A 22,004-nucleotide genomic window follows, 5' to 3' on the forward strand; every position below is an offset into this window, starting at 1 on the left:
GAAATGTAGAAGGAAACGGTCCCGTTATCAGATGAAATAAAATACAAAACAGTAAAGTAATGTCACACCTCAAAACCGGAACGGCAAAAACGTTCTGGGGCGGAGGAAGTCATGCGTAGTATCACAACAATTGTATCATAGCAAGCATAATAAACACAACCAAACATTTAACACATGCATGAAGAAGGTTTACATTATCTTAGTACATAGTTTTGTTCATATCCAAAGTAAAACAGAGAGATGTGACTCTATCGCTCCGAGTTCTCCAATCTCCTGAAAGTACCTGTCTACTAATTCCCTGAGAATACAAACAGTTTTGAAAGAATATCAGCATAAAGCTGGTGAGTTCATAAGCATTTAGTTTTTATGGAAAATGTTTCTTTGATCCTTTTGAAAAGTGTTCCTCAAGAAAATCCTATATTTTCTTATAAAAAGCAATTTTGAAAGGGTATCTATTAGTAGAAAATAAACCATCAATTTTAGAAATGCCAGTGTTATCCTGGGAAAATCCCATATTTTCCCTAAGAACAGGTTATCCGTCCTAGATGTAGAGATGCAAGTTTAGAAATCCCTGCTTACTATCAGTATATATAAATGTAGTTTTATTACTCAAAATAAAACATATGAAGAGTAGATTCAGTAAACCAAAGTTAGTTTATACTTATTTGTGAGTCGTATAACTATACTTGATATGATCGAGAGACCTTTATAACGTTCTTCAGGCGCTAAGCTAAATGACATTTGTTCACCACAGGCATGCCTGCCTAACTGTAGCTAGCAGTTCTGGTGTGGGATTGTCAGTCTCGAATAGATCTATTCACAAATCTCATGCTCTCCCTCTAGGAGACTCAAGATATACTAAAAGGATTTATCCCTATACACCTAAGGGTATAGTATTGAAGTAGCGCCTCACAATTTGGTATAATCTAGTTCACTAGCGGGAAAATAGTATAAAACAATAATTATTCTTGAATAAATGTACTTTATACTCCTGAGGAAATATATAACATAAACTAAATCTGTCATAGTTTATACATATTCATCCACGAAATCTGATTTGGTAGAAACTGCCTAGAGGGTTATCCCAAACTATACCCATTATAGTTTATTAGATTTGATATAGAAAATGCTTTGTAAAAACCTTTCTGAAAGCCATGAAGTTAGATTTCCAAATTAAGAGTTTCCCTTATAGTCAACATATTACAAAAAGGGATACAATAGCTGAATATGTTATTAAACAAGGAAATCATTAACTATATTAATAAGTTTAAAACTTCATAAAATACTTTGAGTTTGAATTGTATTCCCCCCTGAAAACTTTAAAAACGCGGAAAAATGTAGGGGTATGAACTCACTGTTTGACGTGTGATTCGAATGTAAGATCGTTAGGGATGTTGAGTGTCAAGTGCAACCGTGAGCATAAACGGACCCTATTTAACATATAACGATGTATGGACATAATTAGGGTATAATACAACTAATCATGATAAGCGACACCCTATGGGACTAGGAAACACTTGGGACAAATGTTTCAATCACATATGATTGTATGAAGGGAGTGTAAGGCCATACAAAAGAGTGTGTGGACGGAGTGTGTGGTCGACTTTAAGGTGAATCATGGTTCAAACCATGAAGTCTTTCAAGTATAGCAAGCTAAAAGGATGAAATACTTACGTTTTTTAAGCCTTGGAAGTGTTTGTGGTTGATTTAAGTATAGAGAGAGAGAGAGAGAGAGGTGTACGGTTGAGGAGAGGGGAAATGTAGTGAAAATGAGCCTCATCTATATATATGTGACAACCCGAAAAATTCTTTCCATTATTGTAACTCGTTCCGTTAATAAATTCATCATTTTCGAATTATTACCATTTTCATTATTAAATTAAGTCATAATATTTGGGTTGTTTATTATGACTTAATGGATGTTCAAACATAATAATAACTCAAGAAAATATTCTAAATTAAATATTAGTAAATTTTTAGTTTCGACCATAACGAGTTACGGCAACTTTATCGGGTGCGACCAAAAGCATCATATATCGTTAGTATCGGGTAGAATTCCACCGGGTTCCAAACCCAACCACTATATAAAGGTTGTGCGGGCAACATTTGAAGACTTTTTCCCATCTCACAACTTTATCTCACTACTCTCTCTCTAGAACTCGAAATTGGTCCAAAAATCCTCCTTTCAAGCTTCATTTTGGTAAGGAATCTATCCTAGCATGTTTCTAAGCTTGTTTACCTTTCAAATTCATGTTGAAATCACCCAAAACACCCATGGACATGTGTTTATGGTTTTGGGACCCTCCCAAAACCGTGAACACATCATATGAGGGTTTTGAAGCCTCAAAACCCCTCCAAAACACTTCTAGGGCCTAGATTCGACTTAGAAACTTGCATGCATGAGCTTATGACCCCAAAATCGCACCAAATGAGGCATGGGCATGAGTTTACGGTCCAAGAACATTCTTGGACCGTAAAACCTCATTCATAGACCTTAAACACCTTGTTGGGTGTTAGTTTTCCCCTAAACACCTCCAATGGACTTCCATGACTGCATAGAACCTTGTAACCCTTCAAGAAATGCACCAAAACATCCTCAAATGCATCAAACTTGAGTTTACGGCCCAATAACATTCTTGGACCGTAAACCCACCTCCTTAGGCCGTAAACACCCATCAAAGGGTGTTAAGGTGCCTTGAATCCCTTGAATGGCTTGGTTTTGGGCCTAGAATCACATGTGATTGAATAACAACCACCAAAGCCCTTGATTCATGGAAAAACATGAGTTTATTGTTGTAAACTCATGTGTTTAAGGTAGTAAACTCCCCAAGAGCATCTCCTTAGACCTTAAACTCATTTCCCAAGGCCATTTCAAGTCCCGATCACTTCTTAAGCCATGGAATCGACCCTAGAACCTTCCTGTGTGCATTGTACGACCATTTGGCATCCAAGAACCCACCATCCATGAGTTTACGGCCATAAACTCATGGGGACATGGTCAATGGTCCGTAAACTCCTCAAGGAGTTTACTCTTGAAGAGTAAACTCCATGTTTAGGCCCTACACACCCTTAGATGCTACCCGGATCACTCCAAACACTTGATTTGAAGTGTTTTCGCTCATTGGAGTGTGTTATCATATCTAATTAGTGGTTTAAAATCTAATTATATACATTTGGATATTATTTCATAATACATAGGAACCTCGCGTGTTAACAAGCCCCAAACCAACGCTTAGCATTCAAACCGTCGCGTTTTCTCGTCTGGTGAGTTCATACCCCTACCCTTTTTCAATGTTTTCACTGTTTTCAGGGGGGAATTCAAGCAAAGTACAAGCGATACTTGTACTTAAAAACTTTTTTTACATGTGTGTGTTTCATAATTCACATGCTTTTAACACTGATAATCGTAACAGATAACCGTTTGAAACTTGCAGGATAATCATACACATTATTTGTGAAATTAGTTATAAGCTGTTATGTTTTATATTTCACAAATGGTTTTCCATATTTTATCAATTAAAAGCATGACATTTGATCATTTGAACATAAAATTTAGTACATTGTTTTTGTCCTCGGCAACACTCCACAGAGATACGCGAGTGGGGGATTATTGTATTATTACTAGTAAATTTGTTAATCCTATATAATTAGAGGCACGTCCTTGGTGAACACTCCACAGAGATACGCGAGTGGAGGACCGCATATGTAACTAGAATCTCTTAGATAGGGAGCGTGACTTGAGTGTATAGATCTATACGGGGCTGACAACCCCACACCTGGCTGCTAGCTACAGCCGAACCGAAAGGTTCAAGGGTGACGAAAGTCATAAGGTGATGTGGACTACTTATTGTCATATCTAGTCTATTGTATGGTTATGGAACTCGCAATTAGGATAACAGAGATTTACTTAATAGTAATAATGAATAAAGTAATTAATTTACTTTGTAAATATTAGTTTTATATAGGTGTTAAAACTAATACATTTCACAAGGATAACCAGGTTTTCAGTATACATCTTTCACATTTGGTAACCAACATTCAGGAAAATATGGGACTTTCCTGGGGAACATTGTACATAACCAGAAAAGTGTAACAAACCAGATAAATAAACTTTACATTTCATAAGGGTAAACATGTTTTCAGTGTACATCTTTACATTACATTTTGGGATTCAATAACCAACTTTTAAGAAAATATGGGATTTTCTTAGTGTGTAACATTTTCAGAAACGAAAAGGAACTTGTACGTTTTTCACTAAACAAAACCGCTTATGAACTCACCAGCGTTATGCTTATTTTTAAAGTGCTTGTATTTTCAAGTCCGCGTTAGACAGGTACCCGAGGATTCCTTTTGGCGAAGACGGAGTGCGTGGAAGACTCGTCTCACTTTTGTTTATATATACTATGTATCACACTTGTACAACTTTACTTTGAAACAAATGTAAACTTTTATATATGTAATGTAATGGTTGTTTACTTTACTTACTATGTGCATTCGATTTGATACTCAACGTGGAGTCAACCCCGAAAGTGTTTTGGACTTCGGTTTTCGGGGTGTGACAATATAGATAATGGGTGTGCGGCCATACACTCGGGTGTGTGGCCACACACTCCTCTAGAGGGAGTGTTTGGCCTTTCTGCAACTCTAGATCTTAAACCAACCCATACCTAAGTCAAACTTTGGTTGTATGAGGCTTTAGATCATCCAAACAAACTCAAACAATGCTAAAAGATAGCTGAAACGTGTTTAACATTGATAGTATTGAATATGTCAACAAGGTAGAAGTTCCGGGGTGTCACATCATCCCCCTGTTAAAGGGAATTTCGTCCCGAAATTCAAGGATAGAGTACAAATCATGAACTTGGAAAGAGGCGAGGGTACTTTTGTTTCATTAAGTCCTCACACTCCCAAGTGAATTCAGGTCCCCGCTTGGCATTCCAACGAACCTTCACTATCAGGATGCAACTCTGCTTCATATGTTTGACTTCCCGGTCAATGATTTCAACAGGTTCTTCTACGAAATGTAGTCTTTCGTCTAGCTCAATCTCGTCGAGAGGAATCACAAGAGTTTCGTCGGAGAGACACTTCTTTAGGTTTGACACGTGGAAGACAGGATGGACGTTGCTGAGTTCTCGTGGTAATTGGAGTTTGTATGCTACGGGACCAATCCTAGCAAGGATCCCAAATGGTCCAATGTGCCTTGGATTTAGCTTTCCACGCTTTCCGAAACGTATCATGCCTTTCTAGGGTGATTTCAGGACTAGTGAGAGTATTGTCGTGGACTTGACTCTTGACTAGTTGCATGTTGCTCACCTCAGCCTAGCACAAAGGGGATCTATACATACAGCCATAGAGGCTTCGTGCAGTGCAACCTTGATGCTAGAAAAAGGTCACCGTTGTTCCAATAAAGTCCCACTAAGGGTAGATGAGTGTCCCACGACGTATCTACAATTGTCCAGATTGCTCTCTTACTTTGTCCATTTATTTGTGGGCGATAATCTTTGCATGAATACTTTCGGGTTTCAAAGACAGAGAAATTTTCGAAGTACGCATCTAATTTGTCGGGAGTATTGCGATCGAACGATTTAAGATACGAGGGTTTGGTATAACATAGACTCAGTCAGACTAAGCAAGACGGCGTCGTAGAGTCACACGTTAAGTTAGTTTGGAAGGATCGTTTAGGACATTGATGCCCCGGGGTGAATGTATTTGGTGTTTTCTATGCTTGACTCGAAGTTAACAGGTACCACTAACACGAGGGTTTTGATGTTTTGAAACTATGAACTTTCATGAAATGGTTCTTACTAGAACTCTCTATGATCGTTTGGTGTACACATGACATGTGTAATTACAACTAACCCTAGCGTATTCACTAGGCTATCATAATTTGCTCATTAGGGCTTTAAACCTTATAAGGATTTCGTGATTTAACCCGAACGAGAAAGTAATCACGATTATGAATAATTATTGGGGTTTTCGAAAACGTACCCAAAACATGGCAGGGTCCTCCGATGCTTCCTCCTTCTCTGAGTTCAGACTCCTCCTGTTTCCTCATTGTTCTTCTCTGTTGGGCAGTCTATTTTGAAGTGTGCCATTTCGCCACATGTACCGCACACTTGAACCATGCTAGTGTCGGTAGTGGAAGGGATGTGTTGTGTGGGGTCTTTGTGAAACGAGCTTCCTGGCCATCCTTAGCCATTGGACAATTTCTTTTGAAATGTCCGGGTTCGCCACAATTGTAGCAAACCTGACCCATCTTTACACCAGTAATCAAGGCGTTTGGCTGTGTCGGTGTTCTGTAGTACCTAACGGTGTGTCCTTGCCTATTGCAGTTCTTACATTGCAATTCACATCATTTTCCTACGTGGTGGAAGTTGCATTCCTCTCAATTTGGAAGTTTTCCAACGTATCGTCGCACTGGTGTTGGCACTGGTTTGACGGATGTTGTGGCTGTGGAAGTTACCACGGGTTGTTGTCTCTTGGCAAGTTTCTGCGACAACTTGTGCTCTGTAACGCCCGGTTTTCAGGGCTAAGCATTTTTCACGATGTAATAGTGTAGGTCAACTATTGTAACTTTTTTTTAATAAAGATGAAATATTTGAGTATTATGTGAATTATGTGAATTTTTATGCCTATTATGTATTTATAAATATTGAATAAATAAAAGATAAAAATAAGCGTCAAAATTAAAGTGTGAGATAAGTCCGATATCTCTACATAAAGTCGTAGTGGTCAAAACAAGGATTCCGAGGATATAAAGAACGCCGAAATCCGAGTTATAACGAGGAAGTTATGACCCGCCGAAGTTTTACGGCAAAACCGACACGGCACCGGGAGACGTAAATAGTGAATTTACGATGGAGGACTTTTTAGCGTTAGTGATCTAAACTAAAGTTGTAGTATATGTTAAATTGAGAACATCCATAAAACGAACGCCCAAATCCGACTTCGTATGAGGAAGTTATGATTTTTCTAAGATTCGGCTTAGCAATGCACGACCCGAAACTCGAATTTTAGTTCGAGCGATTTTTGACTTACGCGAAATAAATGAGAGTTGAAGATCTCATTAATAGGAACTCAACGGTAAAAATACAGAAGAAAACAGAGTCCGTACGTAGAAGTTATGAATTTTACGCAGACGTTTAACAGTATAATCTCCTTGTATTGTTAAATTTAAGATCGGTCGACAATTAGCCGACGGAGTAAAAATGAAAGTTGTAGATATTATTTTTACCTACGCGTGGATATAAAGAACGTCAAAAACGGAGGTCGTATGTGAAAGTTACTGATTTTAGAAGTCGAAAGTGTGTTGTGCGAAAATGGGTGATGTGGCAAAATCTTGGCCATTGCTTTCTCCCCAAGTCTTGCCACTAGATGGTGACATGTGGCACCAAGTTCAGCCAATTTTCACCCTATAAATAGAACCTCTCTCACCCTCATTTTCTTCACACCTTTCTCATTCTTTCTTCTGTTTACTCTCTCTAGCCCCGAAACCCCCCGAAAAGCCTAGGGAACCTCCCTAGCACGAGGCGGAATCCCCGGAGTGCTCGAAGGCTTCGAGAAGAAGAGTTTTTCGGCTCGGGAAAGCTACTCCAAGCAAAGCCCGGTTTTCTATAAAACCCGCTGTAAGTGAGCTACGCCTACGCTATTTTTAATATATCGTTTATTTAATTATAGTAACGTTATTAGGAACTTATAATAAGTACTTGGGCTATTATTATGGGCTATATAAGTATTGTTTGATGCTTATATAATAGTAATAATAGCTAGACTATTAATTAGTCTCGACGAATAATAGACTAAACTCTAGTGGTAATAATACTAGGTTTCGTCGAAGGAAATTATTTTTAATAAGCGAAGCGCTGTCTGAGTTCAGATTCACCACCTTTTCAAGTGAGTGCATAGTTACTTTCAGCTTACACATAGATATGAAGTATTTCAGATAAATTACGTGCTATGTGTGCATATTATCTGAATACTTGCTATCTATGCTGAATGAATATTGTTATACATGTCTTCAATGATTTGAACTGTATATGTATTTTATATCTACAAAAATGTTGGGGTAAAACATGGGTAGATGTAATAGGTGATGTGCGATAAAATGATGAGAGGCTTCGATGTTGATGTTGTTGATTCTGTCATCTAGCGGATTATGGATGACGACCACGGACTATTCTAGACAGTCCAGTGGAACACTAGCAGGCTCGCAACCTGTAGGTGTTTGTGAACGATGTGTTCACCAGTGTACTCCATCCCCCACATGGTTGCCTTTAGGACATTTATTGTTGAGGAATCCCCTTAGCAGTAGTTTCCATCTCGATGATGATCCTTAGGATAGGTCCCTTATAATAGGTGTTTAGGGACGTAATGTGAGGATAACGGGAACGGGTAATCGGGTTATTGTTGATTGATGAAATTAATAAACTTATTTATTGTGGGTTGAAAACCCTATGTGCTCACCAGGCTCCCAAGTTTGACCTAATCAGTTTTATGTATTACAGGTAGTGGCGCTTGAGCATAGATATGATGTTTGGACAAGGGATTACGGATATAGGCTTGTAGATATGAAATAATGTAGTAAGGCTTATATTGTACTATTTATGCTTTTGATCTGTACGAACATGACATCCCAAGTCTTTTAATGAAATACATTTCTATGGAAATGCTTTTGATAAATCTTTATCATATTTTGTTTTGGGACAATTCCGCAACACTTTTATTTAAAATGTTACTCTGATTTTCAAACAAATCATAAACAAAACCGGTCTTTTATGGCCGTGATTTTGGGGATGTCATAGTTGGTATCAGAGCATTAGTTTGAGCGAACTAGGAATTTGTAGGATTTCTAGACTTAAACTTAGAATGCTAAGCGATGATTGTGAGGTGTGAGCACTAGCCTATTTTAGGAATTGTGCCTAAAATGCTTTTATGTGCTAAATGCTTTGTGCATGATGTGCTGTATTTGTTCGGATCTGGAAACCTTATGTGTTTAGGATTCTAAACGTATGACTACGATATTAGAACTAGCATATAAACGTTTCGGAGTGATAAGGATGATTTGAACATCGGTCCTAAATAAAGATCTAAATTCACCTTATTCGTCGTATAGATCAAGATGGCAAGAACCCGTAGCGGAAACGTGAACGCAAATGGGAACAGGAACCAACCCCCAGTGGTTCAGCAAATACTTGTTGTAGAAGAAGTAGCACCTGAGCCAGTCACTATTGCTGGAGTTCAAGCCATGATTCGGGCTATGCTAGTGGAACAAAGGGAAGAGATGAGACAGATGCTCCACGAAAATAGGGATGAACCTACCATACATGTTGAGCCGACAGAGCCAATTCCCGAGCAATCTGAGGAAGGGAACTACAGCCGCCAAGTGAGTCAAGTAGGTACTCAAGGTGAGCAAAAGGATGGCCCAGAAGGGAGAAACAACAAGGATGGGCGGATGTATAAAAATTTCTTGGGTGCGAAACCACCAAGTCTCTCAGGAAGCCCAAAGCTTGTTGAGATTATGGACTGGATCTCTGAGATGGAGATGGTGTTTGAGAGCTGTGACTGCAGTGAGAAACAAAAGACTGTCTTCGCTGTGAGACAATTGAAAACTGGAGTCTTTAGCTGGTGGAAGCTATTGGCAGATACAATGCCGCAAGGAGAAGCTCTGAAAATGTCATGGGACGACTTCCTGGAACAACTGAAGGCGCAATACTGTTCAGAGATAGATCTGATCGATCTGAACAATGAGTTCCAAAATCTGAAGAAGGGGAGGATGAGCATCGATGACTATGTTGTTGCATTCACAGAAAAGATGAAGTTGTTTCCATACCTAGTGCCAACTAAACTTTCCAAAATTGAGAAGTTCGCAAACGGACTGGCGGCTGACTTTGGCCCAACAGTCAAGATGGCAACCACTCTGAAATCAGCCATTCAAGCGGCTAAGAATGTGGAGACCCAACAAAAGGAAAGAGGTCTGGAAAGGGATGAGGTTAGTGAGAAACGGAAGTTCGATGGATCCTCGAAGTCCAACAAGAAGAGTAGATTCTCGAAGTCTGGTTCGAGAGGAGAAGGATCAGAAGCGAAGTGGTGTGACAAGTGCAAGAAGAAGCACTCTGGGAAGTGTGATGGAGGGGTCACTTGTTTCAAATGCGAAAAGCCTGGGCACTATGCCAACACGTTCACTAAGAAGGTCTGTTATGAGTGCAACGAGGAAGGGCACATTTCTAAGGATTGCCCAAAGAAGAAAGATGCGGGAAGACCCAACATACCACCGAAGCCGAAGGCAAGAGCCATCCAGATGATGCTCAAGGCTGCGAAGGAGGCAGCAGACGTCGCTTCAGGTACCTTTCTTGTAAATGGTTTGCCTGCAAATATACTATTTGATTCGGGAGCCAACTACTCCTTTGTGTCGCATAAATTTGGTGGGAAATTAGCATTGTCTGTAGAAAAACTAGATAATGCCCTGATTGTAGAAGTTGCTAGTGGCAAATTCGTACCTGTTAGTGATCGTATTAGGAACATCGTCATTGACCTAAATGGAAACGAATTCCACGAAGAGCTATTACCCATAGAGTTAAACGGTTTGACATCGTTTTGGGTATGGATTGGCTTAGCGCCAACGACGCCGAGATATTATGCCGAAAGAAGATAGTTAGGATTAATCCCCCTGGAAAGGAGCCATTTATGGTGTACGGGGACAAACATAGAGTGAATTCTGGAATCATCTCCCTGATGAAAGCCAGAAAATGTTTGTCTAAAGGATGTGCATCATACTTGGCATTCGTAATCGATGCTAAGAAGGAAAAGAAAGAGGTGCAAAATATACTGGTCGTATGTGATTATCCGGAAGTCTTTCCCGAAGATCTTCCCGGATTACCACCTGATAGACAAGTGGAGTTTCGTATAGACTTGTTACCAGGAACAACACCGATAGCAAAAGCACCTTACCGATTAGCACCGACAGAGATGAAGGAGCTTATGACGCAACTCCAGGAGCTGTTGGAAAACGGTTTCATTCGACTTAGTTCATCACCCTGGGGAGCTCCGGTGTTATTCGTGAAGAAGAAGGACGGTAGCATGAGGATGTGAATAGACTACCGAGAACTGAATAAGGCAACAGTGAAGAACAAGTATCCATTACCGAGGATTGATGAACTATTCGATCAGCTACAAGGTTTGAGCTACTTCTCAAAGATCGATCTTAGGTCAGGATATCATCAGCTGAAGGTGAGAGAGCAGGATATTGAGAAGACTGCATTCAGAACTCGATATGGACACTACGAGTTCTTGGTTATGTCATTTAGACTAACCAATGCTCCTGTAGCATTCATGGATTTGATGAACAGGGTTTGTAAACCATTCCTCGATAAATCCGTGATAGTGTTCATCAACGACATTCTCATCTACTCGAAAAGCCAAGAGGAGCATGGCAGGCATCTACGGGAAGTGTTAGAAGTGTTAAAGAAGGAGAAGCTTTACGCTAAGTTCTCCAAATGCGACTTTTGTATACGAGAAGTCCAGTTCTTGGGTCACGTGGTTAACCAAGAAGGGACAATGGTTGACCCCGCAAAAATCGAGGCTGTGACGAAGTGGGAACGTCCGAAGAGTCCCACGGAGATTCGAAGCTTTCTAGGATTAGTTGGATATTACCGACAATTTATCCAAGGCTTTTCTTCGATAGCTGCTCCATTGACAGCTCTAACCCACAAAGGAGCCACATATACATGGAGTGAGAAACACGACGAGGCGTTCGAGAAGCTAAAGAAGAAGTTATGCGAAGCACCGATACTTTCTCTACCCGATGGAGTTGAAGATTTCGCGGTATACAATGACGCATCTGGAGTCGGGTTGGGTTGTGTTCTGAACCAAAGAGAAAAGGTGATAGCATACGCATCTCGACAATTGAAAGAACATGAGAAGCACTACCCCACTCAAGATTTGGAGTTGGCAGTGGTAGTATTTGCCTTAAAGATATGGAGACATTACCTCTATGGCACGAAGTGCAAGTTGTTCACTGATCATAAGAGTCTCCAGTATCTCTTTAATCAGAAGGAGCTGAACATGAGGCAACGACGCTGGCTAGAACTACTCAAGGACTACAACTGTGAGATACTTTACCACCCAGGTAAAGCCAATGTTGTCGCAGATGCTCTCAGTCAGAAAGTAAATCTTGAAATGAAAAGGACAAGAGCGTTGAGAATTGAAGTCGTCTCGACAATTGTGGACAGCATCAGGAAAGCTCAGGAAGAAGCTTTAGAGAAGAATAATCGAAGAAAAGAACGTTTGGGCAAAACATTAGTGTTCGGTACAAACAACCGAGGACTGAAGGTATTCCAAGATCGAATTTGGGTACCTAAGATGGGAAGAATGAGAGATCTTCTGATGGAAGAAGCACACAAGACCATGTACTCGATTCATCCCGATAGCACTAAAATGTATAGGGACCTAAAACCCTACTACTGGTGGCCGGCGATGAAGCTCGATGTTGCGAAGTACGTGGCCGAGTGTGTAACAGGTGCGAGAGTTAAGGCACAACATCAGAAACCGTATGGGAGTTTAGAACCTTTACCTGTACCCATGGGTAAATGAGAAGACATCACCATGGATTTTGTGACTAAACTACCCAGGACGAAGAACGGACACAACATGATTTGGGTAGTTGTGGATCGTTTTAGACTTACCTCTGGTAGAATTTTCGTACAACAACAGTTTCCACTCGAGCATCAAGATGGCACCTTATCAAGCCTTGTATGGACAGAAGTGTCGTACGCCGTCTTGTTGGCTTGAAGCCGGAGAAAAGCAGTTTATGGGCCCCGAGATAGTCCATGAGACTGCTGAGAAACTAAAGGTGATTAAGGAAAGCATGTTAGCAGCTCAGGATCGTCAAAAGAGCTATGCTAACAAGAAAAGACGACCGGTGACCTTCGACGTTAGGGATTCGGTTTTGCTAAAAGTCTCACCGTGGAAGGGACTTATAAGATTCGGGAAACGAGGAAAGCTAAGTCCAAGGTTTATTGGACCATTCAAAGTTCTTCAGAAGATTGGGAAGCAAGCTTACAAGCTGGAATTGCACGAAGAACTCGATGGTATTCATAACACCTTCCATGTGTGTTATTTGAGGAAATTCACGGGAGATGTTCCCGACATAATTCCAATCTCAGAGTTAAGGATGGATGAGAATAAGAGGCTGATCGAAGAGCCTGAGGCAATTATTGACCGTAAGAATAAGAAGTTACGACGCAAGATGGTCGACATAGTGCTAGTCCGATGGAAACATTCGAATGGGCCGAATCTCACTTGGGAAACAGAGGATGACATGATGAGTCGTTATCCACATCTGTTTGCTGATGCATGATTCCGGGACGGAATCATCCTAAGGAGGAGAGAATTGTAACGCTCAGTTTTCAAGGCTAAGCATTTTTGACGATGTAATAGTCTAGGTCAACTATTGTAACTTTTTTTTAATAAAGATGAAATATTTGAGTATTATGTGAATTATGTGAATTTTTATGCCTATTATGTATTTATAAATATTGAATAAATAAAAGATAAAAATAAGCATCAAAATTAAAGTGTGAGATAAGTCCGATATCTCTACATAAAGTCGTAGTGGTCGAAACAAGGATTCCGATGATATAAAGAACGCCGAAATCCGAGTTATAACGAGAAAGTTATGACCCGCCGAAGTTTTACGGCAAAACCGGCATGGCACCGGGAGACGTAAATAGTGAATTTACGATGGAGGAATTTTTAGCCTTAGTGATCTAAACTAAAGTTGTAGTATATGTTAAATTGAGAACATCCATAAAAAGAACGCCTAAATCCAACTACGTATGAGGAAGTTATGATTTTTTTAAGATTCGGCTTAGCAGTGCACGACCCGAAACTCGAATTTTTGTTCAAGCGGTTTTTGACTTACGCGACATAAATGAGAGTTGAAGATCTCATTATTAGGAACTCAACGGTAAAAAGACAGAAGAAAACAGAGTCTGTACGTAGAAGTTATGAATTTTACGCAGACGTTTAACAGTATAATCTCCTTGTACTGTTAAATTTAAGATCGGTCGACAATTAGCCGACGGAGTAAAAATGAAAGTTGTAGATATTATTTTTACCTATGCGTGGATATATCCCACCCTCATTTTCTTGACACCTTTCTCATTCTTTCTTCTCTTTACTCTCTCATTAGAACCTCTCTCTAGCCCCGAAACCCCCCGAAAAGCCTAGGGAACCTCCCTAGCACGAGGCGGAATCCCCGGAGTGCTCGAAGGCTTCGAGAAGAAGAGTTTTTCGGCTCGGGAAAGCTGCTCCAAGCAAAGCCCGGTTTTCTATAAAACCCACTGTAAGTGAGCTACGCCTACGCTATTTTTAATATATCGTTTATTTAATTATAGTAACGTTATTAGGAACTTATAATAAGTACTTGGGCTATTATTATGGGCTATATAAGTATTGTTTGATGCTTATATAATAGTAATAATAGCTAGACTACTAATTAGTCTCAGCGAATAATAGACTAAACTCTAGTGGTAATAATACTAGGTTTCGTCGAAGGAAATTATTTTAAGAAGCGAAGCGCTGTATGAGTTCAGATTCACCACCTTTACAAGTGAGTGCATAGTTACTTTCAGCTTACACATAGATATGAAGTATTTTACATAAATTACGTGCTATGTGTGCATATTATCTGAATACTTTTTTTTTTGAAAGAGTATTATCTGAATACTTGTTATCTATGCTGGATGAACATTGTTATACATGTTTTCAATGATTTGAACTGTATATGTATTTTATATCTACAAAAATGTTGGGGTAAAACATGGGTAGATGTAATAGGTGATGTGCGATAAACTGATGAGAGGCTTCGATGTTGATGTTGTTGATTCTGTCATCTAGCGGAGTATGGATGACGACCACAGACTATTCTAGACAGTCCAGTGGAACACTAGCAGGCTCGCAACCTGTAGGTGTTTGTGAACGATGTGTTCACCGGTGTACTCCACCCCCCACATGGTTGCCTTTAGGACATTTATTGCTGAGGAATCCCCTTAGCAGCAGTGTCCATCCCGATGATGATCCTTAGGATAGGTCCCTTATAATAGGTGTTTAGGGACGTAATGTGAGTATAACGGGAACGGGTAATCGGGTTATTGTTGATTGATGAAATTAATAAACTTATTTATTGTGGGTTGAAAACCCTATGTGCTCACCAGGCTCCCAAGCCTGACCCACTCAATTTTATGTATTACAGGTAGTAGCGCTTGAGCATAGATATGATGTTTGGACGAGGGATTACGGATATAGGCCTGTAGATATGAAATAATGTAGTAAGGGTTATATTGTACTGTTTATGCTTTTGATCTGTACGAACATGACATCCCAAGTCTTTTAATGAAATACATTTCTATGGAAATGCTTTTGATAAATCTTTATCATATTTTTTTGGGATAATTCCGCAACACTTTTATTTAAAATGTTACTCTGATTTTCAAACAAAACATAAACAAAACCGGTCTTTTCTGGCCGTGATTTTGGGGATGTCATATGGTCCCTCTTGTTCCAGAATTTTCATTTGGCACTCTTAGGTTTGGTAGTTGGAGTGTCCTCCTGGATAAGCCCTTGTTGGTTTCCTGGTGTGTTGTTACAGTTCGTGATGTGGAAACTGTTCCCATTCCGACTTGGGTTGTTAGCATTAAGAACAGCTAGGGTCGTTGCTACGGCTACTATGACAGTAGGTTGGAACGTAGCTGAGTCCATCTGGAGGACTGGTGTCTTACTAGTGGATTGGTTACGTTCCTTTGGAGACATAATTCTGTTACATGTCAAGAATAGGAGCTTGTGAGCAACAATGGTTGCCCCTGGATGTATCTTAAATGTTTATCTATGCATTAAGATTTCCCGTTTTTTGCTATCTGACTCTCATTGATTGGACCTACATCCCCATGATGTGGTCCTGGCAAGATTAGATAAAGATTTGATCGCAATAAAGCTCGCATACAATTAACCTTCGAACTCCTTGTTGTTCAGCTCATTGCGCTAGCTGGATAACTCTCATATTGTCGTCGGCTCTAGATGCTTAGCTATAAGAGTAGTTATGGGGATCAAGTCAACACGGGATTTAACTTGACGCTCAAAAGAAATCCATGGAATGTATTTGGGGAAGAAATTAGGAAATTTGCAGACTTCGGGGATGCTCTCGAGTTCTTTAACTTTTTGTGTCATCAGCCACATGAGACAGGAATGCATGGCATCCCTTTCGCAGATACTTCTAGGACTTGGCGCAGGAAATGATACGAAGGTTCAAACAAATTTTATCACTACAACTAGTGAGGACTTCGTCAGAGGGAAAGATTAAAATGAGTTGCCATTTCGAATGCAAAGGACATAAGCATGATTTGGGGCACAATCATCTCATGCTGGTTATGACATCGTAGCTTTTTATGGAGATTGATATGAAGTTGATGGGGGAAGGAATGATCGTCTAAGTACATCCTATGATGCATGTTTTTGAGGACAAAACAGTGATAGGACCTTGATACAAAGATAATCTTTAACTGAAATATAATTGTTTTCATCATAACTGAAACTGAGATTACACATATTTCGGAACCCTTGACCTAAAAGTAGGTCTAAGTCATTCTAACAGGGAAAAATTCTTGGCAACATGAAGGACATAGATGTTTATAGAAAAGAGCTACTTAGATCATAAATATGAATGTTATTTCTTATACAAAAGGGAGGGATGAGTAGAGTATTCTCCTATTGGCGACGGGCATTCCTCGGACGGATCCTTAAGTTAGCCAGCTGGCGCTCCATGTCAAGCAGGTGGCTTTTGTATACTATTTGGCGTGCTCGGAACTCCATGACCTCAGCTCGAGTGGTAGCTAGCTCTTGTTGCATAGGTTCATTGTCCCTCATAGTTCTCCCATGACCAACTTCGACATTGCGAATGCGGTTTGTGTTGGCATCCGAGTCCACCTCAAGCTCCATAGTTCGCTGAAGAGTTGCCACACTTAGCTCCACATTGCGAGCCACTCGACGGACTATGATCGGAAGGGCTCTGTCTGCGGAGCCTCCCTCATTCACGTTGTAGAAGCGAAGATCTCATTCGTACGGGTAGGGTTGGCCTTGTTCGTGACTCCATCTATCCAAGCTTCCGACCCACATAGGCGTTGGGCCTTTGAACTCAAGTCGGGGGTTAGGATTTGGTATCGGGGCTACTGGAGGTAGGTTCTCGACTTTAGGTTCTGGGTCGGCCTCTTCGGGGAATTGTTCTACGAAGTCATCATCCAAGGGAATTTCGTGATTTTCTTCTGGCTCTGCCTAGAGCCATCCAGCATTTCCTTGGTTGGGAAAATCCGAGTCGTCGGGGAGATGGAATCCGACCATGCTATCTACGCGAGATAAGGGTTAAAGGGATAGTTATTAGGCATCGAATCTAATAACACTTCCAATGTATTATAGTTTCATGATTGATTCTCGAGGGATGGATTCTTGGTTAAGTTTCCAGTTCGGTCGTTATAGCATCCTAAAATACTCTGATAGTATTTTAACCCTTATGTTTGACTCTAAAACTTTTCTGGTACCTAGGTAAGTTTTAGACTTGCTGTGACACCACAGTCACTCCCAAGCACATGTTGGTCATGTCTCGAATGAATATAATTGATCAGGCTATATTGACCCTAGACATGATTGCATAACTGCCCAGGTTTAACCGCGATGTCCAACATCAAAATACTTTTGTTTTGTTCTAGTTATGACACGGGTTCGGGTACTTAGGTATACTTGTATACTTTTTATAAAAATACTTATATTTCTAAAGTATACTTTTAGTTTAGAGCACTTAGGCCCCTTAATGTTTATAGTTGTATACCATGTATGGTTCGGTATGCTTAGTTCACTATAAACAAGTGATCTGATACCAATCTGTCACACCCCAAAACCGGAACGGCGGAAACATTCTGGGGCACAGGACATCATGCGTAGTATCACAACAATTTTATCATAGCAAGCATAGTAAACACAACCAAACTTTGAATATATATATGAATAAGGTTTACATTATCTTAGTACATAGTTTTGTTCATATCCAAAGTAAAATAGAGAGACGTGACTCTAACGCTCCGACTTCTCCAATCTCCTGAAAGTACCTGTCTACTAATTCCATGAGAATACAAACAGTTTTGAAAGAATATCAGCATAAAGCTGGTGAGTTCATAAGCATTTAGTTTTTATGGAAAATGTTTCATTAATCCTTTTGAAAAGAGTTCCTCAATAATATCCTACATTTTCTTATAAAAAGCAGTTTTGAAAGGGTATCTATTAGTAGAAAATAAACCATCAGTTTTAGAAATGCCAGTGTTATCCTGGGAAAATCCCATATTTTCCCTAAAAACAGGTTATCCGTCCTAGAGGTAGAGATGCAAGATTAGAAATCCCTGATTACTATCAGTATATATAAATATAGTTTTATTACTCAAAATAAAACATATGAAGAGTAGATTCAGTAAACCAAAGTTAGTTTATACTTATTTTGCATGTCATATAACCATACTTGATATGACCGAGAGACCATTATAACGTTCTTCAGGCGTTAAGATAAATGACATTTGTTCACCACAGGCATGCCTGCCTAACTGTAGCTAGCAATTCTGGTGTAGGATTGTCAGTCTCGAATAGATCTATTCACAAATATCATGCTCTCCCTCCAGGAGACTCTGGATATACTAAAAGGATTTATCCCTGTACACCTAAGGGTACAGTATTGAAGTAGCGCCTCACAATTCGGTATAATCTAGTTACCTAGTGGGAAAACAATATAAAACAGAAATTATTCTTGAATAAATGTACTTTATACTCCTGAGGAAATATATAACATAAACTAAATATGTCATAGTTTATACATATTCATCCACAAAATCTGATTTGGTAGAAACTGCCTAGAGGGTTATCCCAAACTATACCCATTATAGTTTATTAGAGTTGATATAGAAATGCTTTGTAAAAACCTTTCTAAAAGCGATGAAGTTAGATTTCCAAATTAAGAGTTTCCCTTATGCTCAACATATTACAAAAAGGGATAAAATATATGAATATGTTATTAAACCTGGAAATCATTAACTGTATTAATAAGTTTAAATGTCTATAAAGTACTTTGAGTTTGGCTTGTATTCCCCCCTAAAAACATTAAAAGCACGGAAAAATGTAGGGGTATGAACTCACTGTTTAACATGTGATTCGAATGTAAGATTGTTAGGGATGTTGAGTGTCAAGTGCAACCTCGAGCACAAATAGACCCTATTTAACATATAACGATGTATGACATAATTAGGGTATAATACAATTAATCAGGATAAGCGACACCCTACGGGACTTGGAAACACTTGGGACAAGTGTTACAATCACATATGATTGTATGAAGGGAGTCTAAGGCCACACAAAAGAGTGTGTGGTCGGAGTGTGTGGTTGGAGTGTGTGGTTAGAATTTGTGGTCGGAGTGTGTGGTCGGAGTGTGTGGTCAGAGTGTGTGGTCGGAGTGTGTGGTTAGAGTGTGTGGTCGACTTTAAGGTGAATCAATGCTCAAATCATGAAGTCTTTCAATTATAGCAAGCTAAAAGGATGGAATACTTACGTTTTTAAAGCCTTAGAAGTGTTTGTGGTTGATTCAAGTAGAGAGAGAGAGATAGAGAGAGAGGTGTGTATGGTTGAGGAGAGGGGAAATGAAGTGAAAATGAGCCTCATCTATATATAGATAATAGGTGTGCGGCCATACACTCGGGTGTGCGGCCATACACTCGAGTGTGCGGCCACACACTCCTCTAGAGGGAGTGTTTGGCCTTTTTGCAACCCTAGATCTTAAATGAACCCATCCCTAAGTCAAACTTTGGTTGTAAGAGGCTTTAGATCATCCAAACAGACTCAAACAATGCTAAAAGATAGCTGAAACGAGTTTAACATTGATAGTATTGAATAGGTCAACAAGGTAGAAGTTTCGGGGTGTCACAAGTAAAACCACCCTCGTAGTTTTTGACGTTGACTCGTTTAAGACTATAAAGAGAAGCTAATATCCATATAGGTTTTTATGTTGATGTAAGGCTAGAAGGTTTTGCATAGAACCCATGATTTGATGCATAATATCATTCATTCCAACAATTATCGAATAAGAGATAAAAGCAAAGAGATTACTCAAAAATAAAAGAAACTATGATGTTGCATTTGCGAATATCACAGAGGTGGAGAGAGAGAGAGAGAGAGAGAGAGAGAGAGAGAGAAGTAGATATCGATTTCGGATGTCGAGAGTGGAATCCATGTTTATGTTTTTAGTTGATCTGAATACTTATTTACAAATATGGAAGTAAAAGAAGAGTTAGTTATTAAATGTTTTTTTTCAAGATGCATACAAGGTGTTTGATGAAATGTCTTAATTTTTTCTCTAGATATGTACTACACTAGTTAATACCACTAATCATGGCAAATATGTTTTATTGAAGCAATTTATAAAATTTCTTTAGATTCGAATCTAGAAATGCATTAATTAAGAACAATCAACTACCTCTAATGTTTTAGTTTATTTTCACAAATATAACCTATTAATAACGGGTTTCCCACCACCCACTGTGTCTCCCCGAGAGTGGGAGGTTTAGGAGACCGTCCGTCTTTGGTGATGATACCAAGCAACCCTTTTTCGAAAATACATCTTACAACTTTCTTCTAGCCAATATTTTATTGAAACCCCAAATGTTTGAACTTGAGATCGGGAGGTTAAATACACCTATTGATTTTAGCTAATATATTTTTCATCATGGTTCTGTGACAGAGTCTAAATTTTTGTATATCACATTGTTATGAGTTTAGTGAATTTGATTCTAGATTCTAATTTTTTATCCCTAAATTTTTGGATCAGTTAGTTAAATTGATGTTTTCTTTTTCACATTGATTAATTTGTATATGTTTTCTATTGAGAAAAATTCATTTTTTAAAAATAAATGTTTATGGATAATGTTTCTTAAATATATTCCATTGTCGAATTGATCGGTAATAAATGATTAAACATTAATAGTCATTAGAGAATCATGTGGTGGAAAAACATATTTTCTGGCTACGCAAATATCAAAAGGTAAATGTATGCTAAAATTGGGCACTCCCCCCTCTTGTATTAAACAAAACCAAATTATGTCACTTGTCCATTTTCTATACCACTATTTTGACACGTGGGATTTTTTAAGAAATATCATAAATTACTTCCCGCATATTACTTCTAAATTCCGTTCCAAATAATCAATAATTTAAACTAGAAACAATGATATTATCCCTAGAAATCAGCTAAAAGTTAATCTAACAATTTGAAATTGATCAATATTAGGCAATAAATCAACAAAACTAATCTTATCAATATATTAGAAATGATGCCTAATGTGACAACCGTCAAAATTTGAGACAGTTCTAGGAGCTATGTTATAACCTACTAGAAACATGGAAACAAGTAGAAACAAAGGATAGTGTACTTAGATTTCACATTAGAATGTGAATTCTACAACTACTTAACTGTAATGTCTATCCATATTCGGGTCAATGCTCGAATTTAACATCTTTGCATTAATCATGTAGACACATCATGCACTTGACCTAGAAGTAGAAATTAGGTCAAAGTCTCATAGAAATTTAAGTCAAAGTTGAAACTAGGACTAGTATACTTCATTCATCAAATTCACTTGAATCTCGGAACCACAACATAAAAATGCCAATAAACCGATTAAAATACATTACAAACATTATTTCTAACTTGAATAAGAGTTATGAAACTCTAAAATAGTTTGAAGTCTAAAAGATTTAATTTATTTTGATATCCAAAGATTTACAAAATTCCTTAAAACCCTAAAAGTCCTAAAAACTTAATTTGTGAAGTTTTACATTAAAATCTCATGAATTTTTTTATAAAATCTATAATATCAAATTACAATATTTAAAATGTGGAATATAATCAAGGAAATTAATTTATTTCATTA

Source organism: Lactuca sativa, chromosome 4 (assembly GCF_002870075.4).
Source record: "Lactuca sativa cultivar Salinas chromosome 4, Lsat_Salinas_v11, whole genome shotgun sequence".
NCBI classification, from domain to species: Eukaryota; Viridiplantae; Streptophyta; class Magnoliopsida; order Asterales; family Asteraceae; genus Lactuca; species Lactuca sativa.